Raw genomic sequence first — 10,514 nt, forward strand, 5'->3', positions numbered from 1 at the left:
GACATGGCACGCCTTATATCAGTCACTAATATGTGGGCATTTGCATAAAACACGGTACTGGATAGAAATGTACACTATCTAAGTGGAGATGTCGAAATACACACACCGAAAGTTCTAAGTGTAGCTGAAAGAGACGTTCGAGGCTGGATCAATTGGAACCATTCGGCATTCATAGTCACTGAAACACGAAAAAACTGACGAACGCTAGCACTCAGATGTACAAAGAAGTATGAACGATTCAATAATCATTTCAAACCATTAATTATTTTGTATTAACAATATCACATCGCTTACATTAAAAATTATTGGTGTTGTATGAACTTTGACTGTATGCAACACCCGATGGTGCCTCCCCATAGCTCGAAATACCTCGTAAATAAGTGTTATATATACAGCGTTCTCAGTGACCAGTAATTGTTTTCCTGATTTACATCTATTTGGACCTGCTTACTGTATGCAAGTCTTGGTTTTCCATTACAGCCCTCCCCCCCCCCCCCTCCCTCCCCCCTCCCACCATTCCCAACTCCTTCCTAACCCGCTTCTCACCATTACAGAACCAACTATTTCTTTATGCCTCAGGAGGTGTCTTATCACCCTTTCATTTCTTTAGCCAGCTTTTACCATAAACCTATTTCCCATCCAATTATACAAAATATCTCTTCATCTATCAATCCAAACTTCAAAATTCTTCTGTTACACTACATTTCAAAAGCTTTTATTCTTTTATACTAGGTAATTGATGCTGATTTAAGATGTAGTTCTGTAGAAGCTGATATGGCGCTTTCAGATCAGAAGAGACCTGCAATGTAATCTGACTTCCATTGCGAGTCATTAAAGGGACATTTCGGGAGTAGTCAGAGAGTTGGAGGACACTGGCGCTAATCGCTGTCTGTCAGAAACTTGATTTACCTCGCAACTGACCGTCCTTAAGACACTATCACGCAAACAGAAACACTTTTCTGATCCTGTTTGACTGTGCTGACGCTTCATGTCTAATTACCTCCCCATCATTGGAGCGTTGAATATTATCTTCCATCCAATCTTTCTTCCAGTTTTATCGTCCTTTTCTTTCTTAGCTTGGTTTTTGAATCAAGGAGCAAATAAAGTTCGATGTACGATACTAACACTGGCATCACTGCCAGACGCCAATCTCAAGTCCCTGAAACGGTTTCTAACGATATTTACTAGAAAGTAGGACTTAGCCACCCTAATAAGGCATGAAACATTTTATTGCGCCAATATTTTTGGCGTAATTGGTGTAGGTAGGAAATCTACAGCGACTTTCCAATGTTCTCCATCGACCCTACCCTCCGCAATTAGTCCCGTGATCCTAATTTCAGTGCCAACTAAATTTGTTCAGAAGGTTGAACATCAAGTCAAAGAATCATATCAATAACGATTAAGACCATAAAACAATAAAATTAAAGCTGAACTTACTTCGTATAAAATAGTTCAAGTAACAGAACGTAAAAATGTGATAGGGAATAATTTGAATTTGATGGCCAGCTATTAGTTATTGTACTATAAAAAGCAAATATATTGTAGGATAAAATAATAGAAACCGTAAGAAAAAGAAATTTAAATAAAGAAAAATAATTCAAACAATAAAAGAGCTCATTAAATTAAAAACTGATGAGAAAAATAAAGTAAGCAATTTGATAAAATATGAATAGTCTGTTTGTTACATATTCAACTTCCGAGTTTGATTTCGCGTGCATTGCCATCCAACTGTTAAGCTGGTATTATTAGAAACTGATATATGAAAGAAGGGTATGTGACGTTTAATTCTAAAATGTAAACTTTCACGGCCGGAAATATCATGTCCATTATAATTATCCGGTCTGTTATGCCGTGGTCGGTTGATGAATTCTGAGGTGATTCCCAACGTTTCGTCTCCGACTGCGGGAGACATCTTCAAGGGGGTCCGTAGCTTGATGGAAGGTCCAACACACACACTGGCTCGCCGGGCATAACAGCCCGGATAATTATAATGGACATGACGTTTAATTGTGAAGGAAAACTAGGTTTTGAACTTTAATATTAAAATAAAATCTTTTTGAGATAAATAATTTCTTGATAAAATGTGTAACGTAATTTCGGTCCACACCTTACCACTTCCTCCTCGCTCCTACCACCACAAATTGAAAGTGTTTGTTTGTGACATAGGACTCTTTACTTTAAACAGCTAATACAAGGGTCAGTCAAACAAAACGAGGCAATTGGAAATACGTAAGTAAACTGTTTATTATTCCAGAAGTAATCACCATAAATGTTAACACATTTATCTCACTATGAGACAAGACGGTCAATGCTTTCATGGAAAAATGTTTGCAATTGCTTATGAAACCATGATTTTACCAAGTGTTCACCACATCGTCCGAAGCAAATTGGCGCCCGCGATTGTCTTCCTTCAGGACTCTAAGAATATGGAAATCGTATGGGGGGGGGGGGGGGGGGGAGATAGGAACTTAATAGAGGATGTGTAAGAGCTTCTCAGTGAAACTTCTGTAGTGTAGCCTAAGCAACCACGGCAACGCGTCGGCTTACCGATTTGCTTTGGACGAAGAGATGTACGCCTGGGCGCAATCATGGTGCCGTAGGCAACCGCAGTGATTTTTCCACGAAGACACTGACCATTTTGTCTCACAGTGACATAAATGTATTAACAGTTATGGCGATTGCTTTTAATATAATAAACACTTTACTCATTTTTTTTTCATCTGTGTCGTTCCATTTCACTGGCCCTTATAAATGAAAATAAAAAAAATTAAAATACTGCCAAAATTGACAGTTATAAAAATGTTAATCACTCAGTGACTATGTTAATATGCAAAATTATGAACAACACGTCATAATACAACATAGATTACGATACATATAAATAAATTAAACATTATGATAAACTTAGATAGCACATACAAAAAGCAAATAAATACATGGCATTATACATTGTGGAGAAGCAAGTGAATTTAATCGCTTAGTAAAAGTGCAAGATAGTACAGAACACCAGAGTGAGTCAGACTCTCCTTTCCTTTCCTGTAGTCGACCACTATTACATTATGGTACTGACAGCGCCATCTATTGCTACATTTTGTAACTATTTATTTTCTTCTGCTGTGCGTTTTCCCCTTCTCTGATAATATTCCGTTGCCATTTGACGTCACTCTGACCAGTGGTGTTATTTCTAAAGCGGTTTGAAAGTTTAACTTTAATTATAATCTCTCTGTATAAAAGTACCAAATCCCGAGTTTGGCAGCGGTTAACGTCATAGTTTCCGTAAAAATCGATGTTTTTAGTAATTTTTTGAGAGGCAGGATATCAACCCTTTCAATAACAAGGGTGAGTGGGGATACTTTATGTCCATCTTTTGAAAATATTGTAATCTAGTCAATCATGACATTTTAAAATTTGGAAACAGTATTTATTGTTTATAATCAATTCCTCTACCAGATTTACTTGGTACTCCCCACAATGAGTGTCATATTCAATATTTTCTAGTTCAGGAGGTTTTTTTAGAGTGAGCATTTGCGCGTTATGCAAAATGCAGTGTCATTCCTAGGACTGTAGCTACAATCTTTATATCGTCCCCCGGAAGTCTTTATTGTTAAGAAGTTTAAGAGAAAACTCAGTGTGTCGTAAATATTTTCTGCTCTTCATGTCGTCTCCTGCAGATGATCTTCGTATTTTCATGTCTTTAAGACCATAAGCTAAAGCGAATGTATGTAAAAAGAAGAAAAGAGTTGGGGCACTTGGCTGGACAAAGACGTGAGAAAAAGTGTGGACCATGGCGTTACTGAATTACTAATCCTGGAATTGCTCTCAAGTGCGTCGGAGAAACCACTAAAAATTAAAAAAAGAGTACCAGATGGTAATATAAACTATGCTCCTACCCTATGCGAACCCCATGCTTTATTCCACTTCATTCGATAATACAGGGTCAGTCGGCATCATATCTGTTTATTACTACTAAGCTACTATATGTGAAAGATTTAAGACCAAACTGTCGAAAACTAGGATCACTTTATTTTAATGCCAAAGAGAATCGACCGACAAAGCCACATGTATTTTTTTACTGTTCTAGCACAGATAAGCTTTACCCCGTCTCCAATGATTCGATAGTGACAGGACGTTGAACATGTCTCGCCTTGTGACAAATGGCTCTGAGCACTATGGGACGTAACTTCTAAGGTCATCAGTCCCCTAGAACTTAGAACTGCTTAAACCTAACTAACCTAAGGACATCTCACATATCCATGCCCGAGGCAGGATTCGAACCTGCGACCGTAGCGGCCGCGCGGTTCCAGACTGTAGCGCCTTTAACCGCTTGGCCACCACGGCCGGCCCTTGTGACATGCAGACAGGTAACGTATACAGAAAAACCACTGGATCACAGAAAAAACATACTTTTCATCAGGCGTGGCCGAATGCTGATTGCATTGCTCATTACTTCATACATATAGTAGACCCGGGATGTGCGCGCCGTTCATGACAGCTTTTGTCTCAGTCAGTGCAGGGTGCCACTTGGAAGGCTTTCGGCATTGACCTCTGAGAAATAACAGGTGGAATCAAGCGGATGACACGTGTTCTAGCTTTTGCTCGCCAGAGCTGCTCTGCCGACGGATTCAGGGAAACAGCGCTTTAATGCACGTCTTGAGTTATGATAAGTTACAGCGACAAATATGTGCTGCATTTTTATGAGCCTCTTGCAGTCGTTAAATACTGTGAAATATGTTGTACTTACAGTCAGTGCTAGTGAAAGTACTGTAGTATAACAAACCAAAATATACAATATAGTGAAAGAAGGAAGGGGTACGACTAGGTAATCACAGCCTCTTCTGGGAAATAATATCCACCGCGTCCTTTCAAAGGAACTATCCCGGTGTATGTCTTAAACTATTTAGGGAAACTACGGAAAACATAAACCTGAGTTGTCTGGCGGGTACATGAAGCCCAGTCCACATAAAGTCCAGTCTCTAAACCACACAGCAACCTCGTTCGATGACAGAATAATGACATTTTCTTGTTACAAACACCTGAAAACACTGAAATCAGTAGAAATTAAGTACCTGTTACCAAGCACTGCGATGTGCAGAGAGCCGGCCGCGGTGGCCGTGCGGTTCTGGTGCTGCAGTCCGGAACCGCGAGGCTGCTGCGGTCGCAGGTTCGAGTCCTGCCTCGGGCATGGGTGTGTGTGATGTCCTTAGGTTAGTTAGGTTTAAGTAGTTCTAAGTTCTAGGGGACTTATGACCTAAGATGTTGAGTCCCATAGTGCTCAGAGCCATTTGAACCATTTTTTTTTATGTGCAGAGAATAGGATTCAAATGTTTTTTTTTCCCCTCTTCCCGTGTTCAGAACGTCTTACGTTGTCCATATGTGTGTGTGGCGTACATGACGGAAATTGCAACGGAGTAGAGTAGAATTTTTTACGTTTAGGAAAAGTACAGTTGTTCAAAGTGGTTCTTAACATTAACACAGTTTGTGTTCTTAAGAATCAGTTGGTTAGAGGTACACATTTCGTTTATTTACCTCATACAAGTGTGTTCACTGGATATTGTGATCTGCTTTGGAATTCGCTTCTTGAGCAAGTGTATCATTGGGGTATATACAAACTTGAATGCACTGCATATTATAATTGCCTTTTGAGTTGGGCTCGGTGATGTAGTGGTAAAGCGTGTGCCTGGAGACTAAGATGTCGTGGGATTGAATCCGGGTCGGATTACGGAAGTTTTCGGTCTGCTTTTAATTTAACCTTCAGCTCTGAACGATGTGAAGAGTAGCCAGGAACGACACGTGGTTCTGATTCCACGTTAAACTGGATCCCGGTTGGATCACTGGCATAGAAAAAAAATGGTTCAAATGGCTCTGAGCACTATGGGACTTAACAGCTATAGTCATCAGTCCCCTAGAACTCAGAACTACTTAAATCTAACTAACCTAAGGACATCACACAACACCCAGTCATCACGAGGCAGAGAAAATCCCTGACCCCGCCGGGAATCGAACCCGGACTGGCATAGATTAAGGACATGCAAGACGGCGAAGTGGCAAGTCCCAGACCATTGAGCAAGTATGTAGTGTAACACCCCAGTTACAGAAACACTAATAAACAACCCTTTGTTGTAAAAGAAGTAGGAAAATTAGTCATCCTGACAGTGACGGCAGCTACTGGACACAAAATTTACACTTGTGATAATTTGATCAACAGGAATGTCATGTGAATAATAAAATTTATCATGAAATAGAGACTGAATGAAATAATGTAATAGTATGCGCAACAACGTCAAAGAAAGAATTGCAAAATAATTAATAACGAAGGTTAAAGCCCAGATGGTAAATTGGCAATTTAGCACAGAAGAGAGTTGTAGCTGCATTGAAAAGGAAGTTCGAAGTGCCTACAATGTAACTCGGAAATGGAAATTTTAGCTTCAGTTGCTATCTAGTCGCTCTCCTGTACTATTGCGATAGTAGCAGGCACGTAAGCGCTACTAGATTGTTTTAAGCTAATCGGAAGTTTGAAAGTTTTGTGATATAGACTGAAGTACCAGTCAGAAGTCACAGTAAAGCAAAGTCATCTGTACCGTTAGCATGATAACGGGATACGGAGATTCGCGACGAAGTTGAATCGCGTGAGATTTATGATGGGACTTCGCCTTCGTGATACTAAATAAGCACGAACATTCAAGGACATTGAAAAGCAAAGATCGCCGACAGAAAAACAATTATTAGTCTCGGGTAGTGTGATAAACCTTTTGTATTTCCTTTATGTTTTCGTCTTCTTTAAAGGCAAAGAGAGAAGATGAAGCGGTAGCACACCATGGAGCCTATGCCTACCGTCATGTATTTTTTGACTTGTTAAAAAACAGAGGATTTTTTCTGGTACCAGTAGGAGGAAGGAAGGATTCGCGCTCAGCTAGTGAACGAGTGAGAAGCACGCCATTTTTAGCGAGTAATTATAGACCGCCATTTTGGGGTCGCTATGAATAAGTGAGGAGTATGTATTTCATATGTGCACCGTTTGGAAAAATACAGTATTGTTTTATTAACAGAAACGTCGTGTGAGTTGTTATTTCAAATAGTACAATAATTACAAGAACTGAAGCCCACCTGTGTACTTTGGAAAATTACGAAGATACGATAAGCTTAATGGGAACACGGTCAAGACTTCAAAGGTGAACACGGCGACCAAACGTAGCATTATAAACAGTGGTAAGCACAAATCTACAGCGGAGAAAGAAACTACTTCGCCCTGCAAAATAATATGAACTAATACGAACTTATTTCCAGGCATAGCTCAGCTTATTGTGCTTGTCATTCATGCCGAAAAATTAATCTCATTAATTCAATACATTTTAAAAAGCCACGCATTTCAACATTTTATTATCATCTATTCCATTATTTTATTATATTATAAAGTGGCGACAGGTGACAGGCACGATACGTAGTGGGCAAAACTGTGAGTACTAGTATTGTTAGGAAAATGAATATACATGTATGTTAACAATTTCTTTATGTTCCATGTACGCTGATGATGTGACGGAGACGGTGATGTGATACTGAAGAAATACTATCAAAAGGAAATAATAAATAAATTAGAAGGAAGAAGGCGACAATACCAAGAGCACACAACAAAGCACAATAGAGGAAGTACCATTTGCAAGACAACAATCAGGTAGGACCGCGCAGTGCATATAGAGAATGCGTTCCCAGTAGACCTATTAGAAAATCCATCCACCTGTTTCCTAAAATCCAGAACCTAAAGCTTCAGAGATTAACGCTATTGTAGTCAAGTAGAGATAATGAGATTTCTTTATTAGTACCGAAAATATATTGATTGAAGAACAGTTGAGACCTCAATTACATACAACTATATGCATTTTTTCGCGTGAGAAGTAGCGCGGAAGTAAAATCTTAAAAAAGAACATTTTTATTTTGATAACTGCAGTGGTATAAGGATTTCTATAATGGAGGGTCAAAACAATAAGGAAATGTCATTCGAAAATCAGAATGCCAATGTAGTGGATTTTCATTTGCAAAATGCAACAATGAGTGGTTTGGAACCGTTTAGCGGTGATTATTGGGATGCTGGGCGCGACATGCCATTGTTGCATTCGACGCTCGTGAATACAGAACATTTAATTACAAGCAATACGTTAATTACAGTAGACGTAACTAATGGCACTTCGAGGCAAGAGAATATTTTAAATGAGAGCAGTACGCGTAGTGCGGACGCAGATGCTGACAGGCGTAGGCCGGAAGTGAATACGGAAGATATGCAAGCCTTATTTCGAGCCTTATCAGAATCCATACAAACAAGCATGAATGCAATGAAAGCAGACATAAATTGAAAAAGTCGGGTTTACTTACGTTTAGTGAAAAAAATACGAGCTTACGGAATATCGGACCAGGTTTGTGATTGGATTCAGGATTTCCTAGAAGAAAGAACACAACATGTCATTCTTAACGGTTCAAAATCTGCAGATGTAGAGGTAATTTCGGGAGTACCGCAGGGAAGCGTGATAGGACCTTTATTGTTTACAATATACATAAATGACTTAGTTGACAACATCGGTAGCTCCGTGAGGCTATTTGCAGATGACACGGTTGTCTACAAGAAAGTAGCAACATCAGAAGACTCGTACGTACTCCAGGAGGACCTGCAGAGGATTAATGCATGGTGCGACAGCTGGCAGCTTTCCCTAAACGTAGATAAATGTAATATAATGCGCATACATAGGGGCAGAAATCCATTCCAGTACGATTATGCCATAGGTGGTAAATCATTGGAAGCGGTAACGACCGTAAAATACTTAGGAGTTACTATCCGGAGCGATCTGAAGTGGAACGATCACATAAAACAAATAGTGGGAAAAGCAGGCGCCAGGTTGAGATTCATAGGAAGAATTCTAAGAAAATGTGACTCATCGACGAAAGAAGTAGCTTACAAAACGCTTGTTCGTCCGATTCTTGAGTATTGCTCATCAGTATGGGACCCTTACCAGGTTGGATTAATAGAAGAGATAGACATGATCCAGCGAAAAGCAGCGCGATTCGTCATGGGGACATTTAGTCAGCGCGAGAGCGTTACGGAGATGCTGAACAAGCTCCAGTGGCGGACACTTCAAGAAAGGCGTTACGCAATACGGAGAGGTTTATTATCGAAATTACGAGAGAGCACATTCCGGGAAGAGATGGGCAACATATTACTACCGCCCACATATATCTCGCGTAATGATCACAACGAAAAGATCCGAGAAATTAGAGCAAATACGGAGACTTACAAGCAGTCGTTCTTCCCACGCACAATTCGTGAATGGAACAGGGAAGGGGGGATCAGATAGTGGTACAATAAGTACCCTCCGCCACACACCGTAAGGTGGCTCGCGGAGTATAGATGTAGATGTAGATGTAAAATGTCAAGTTTACAAACGATACAAGCAGACATGACTAATATGAAAGCAGACATGACCACAGTAAAGTCCGAGATCGGGAAGGTTAATACAAACATGACACACATTTCAGACGAGGTAAAAAATTTGCGCACAGAACTCAATAGTCTGGACACGAAGTTCACACAGCAGATTTCATAAATCTCCACGGAGGTGGATAGGAAAATTAATGAACAAGTACAAATTTCGGTTCACGATATGGGTGAGAAATTAAAAGGCATAATGGGCGAAAAATTTGAAACACTAACACACACGTATCGACAGGAGCTATCCGGAATTAGAGAAACCCAAGAGAATTTACAGGCAATGCAAAAGAATACGCAGGTCAACTTAGACAATGTACAATCAGAAGTAGCAAAACTACATTCTTTCTGTGACGACCTGCCAGAAAATGTAGAAAATATCACATTGGAGGTAGGATTACTCAAGTTAGAACACTCAGACATTGTGCAGCTTTATGAATCGGTAAAGAGCAATGCAAAGGACGAAAATGCAACGTTCGCAGAAAAATGCGTACGTGAACAGTGTACCTATGTGGAAGCGGTAAAGAAAGTAATGGTGGACAAGGAAGAAGAAATCTTAAAACGCGTAGGACATGATATCAGACAGTTAGAACAACGGTTAAGAGACGAAATAGTTAACAAACAAAGTAATATATCATCGCCTGTGGCGCTAAGCGGAGCGATAAACAGCCATCCGCCAGTGGGAGAAATCAGTGGCGCGGACAACAATGCCCAACCCACGCCGCGCGACCGCATGTCGACGCGCGGCGCAAGCAGCGGGCAAAACTTTGCTGAAACAAATATACCATCACCGCAGGGAAATGCTGTTCCGCCGTGCTGGACAGCGTTGTTAGTGGATGAGAGCTTAATAAAACATCGACAGTTTCCCGTATTCTCAAATGAGAGAGAGCGAACGCACCCGGTAGTGTTTGTCCGAGCCTTTAGAAATGTACTGCCCAGGACTTGGACAGAAGCTCAAAAGATTAAATATGTAGTAGGACACACCGAGGGTGATGCCCTTTTGTGGGCTACGGAGATGTCAGAACTTTGCGAGACATATGATCAG

This window comes from Schistocerca serialis, chromosome 2 (genome assembly GCF_023864345.2).
Source record: "Schistocerca serialis cubense isolate TAMUIC-IGC-003099 chromosome 2, iqSchSeri2.2, whole genome shotgun sequence".
NCBI classification, from domain to species: Eukaryota; Metazoa; Arthropoda; class Insecta; order Orthoptera; family Acrididae; genus Schistocerca; species Schistocerca serialis.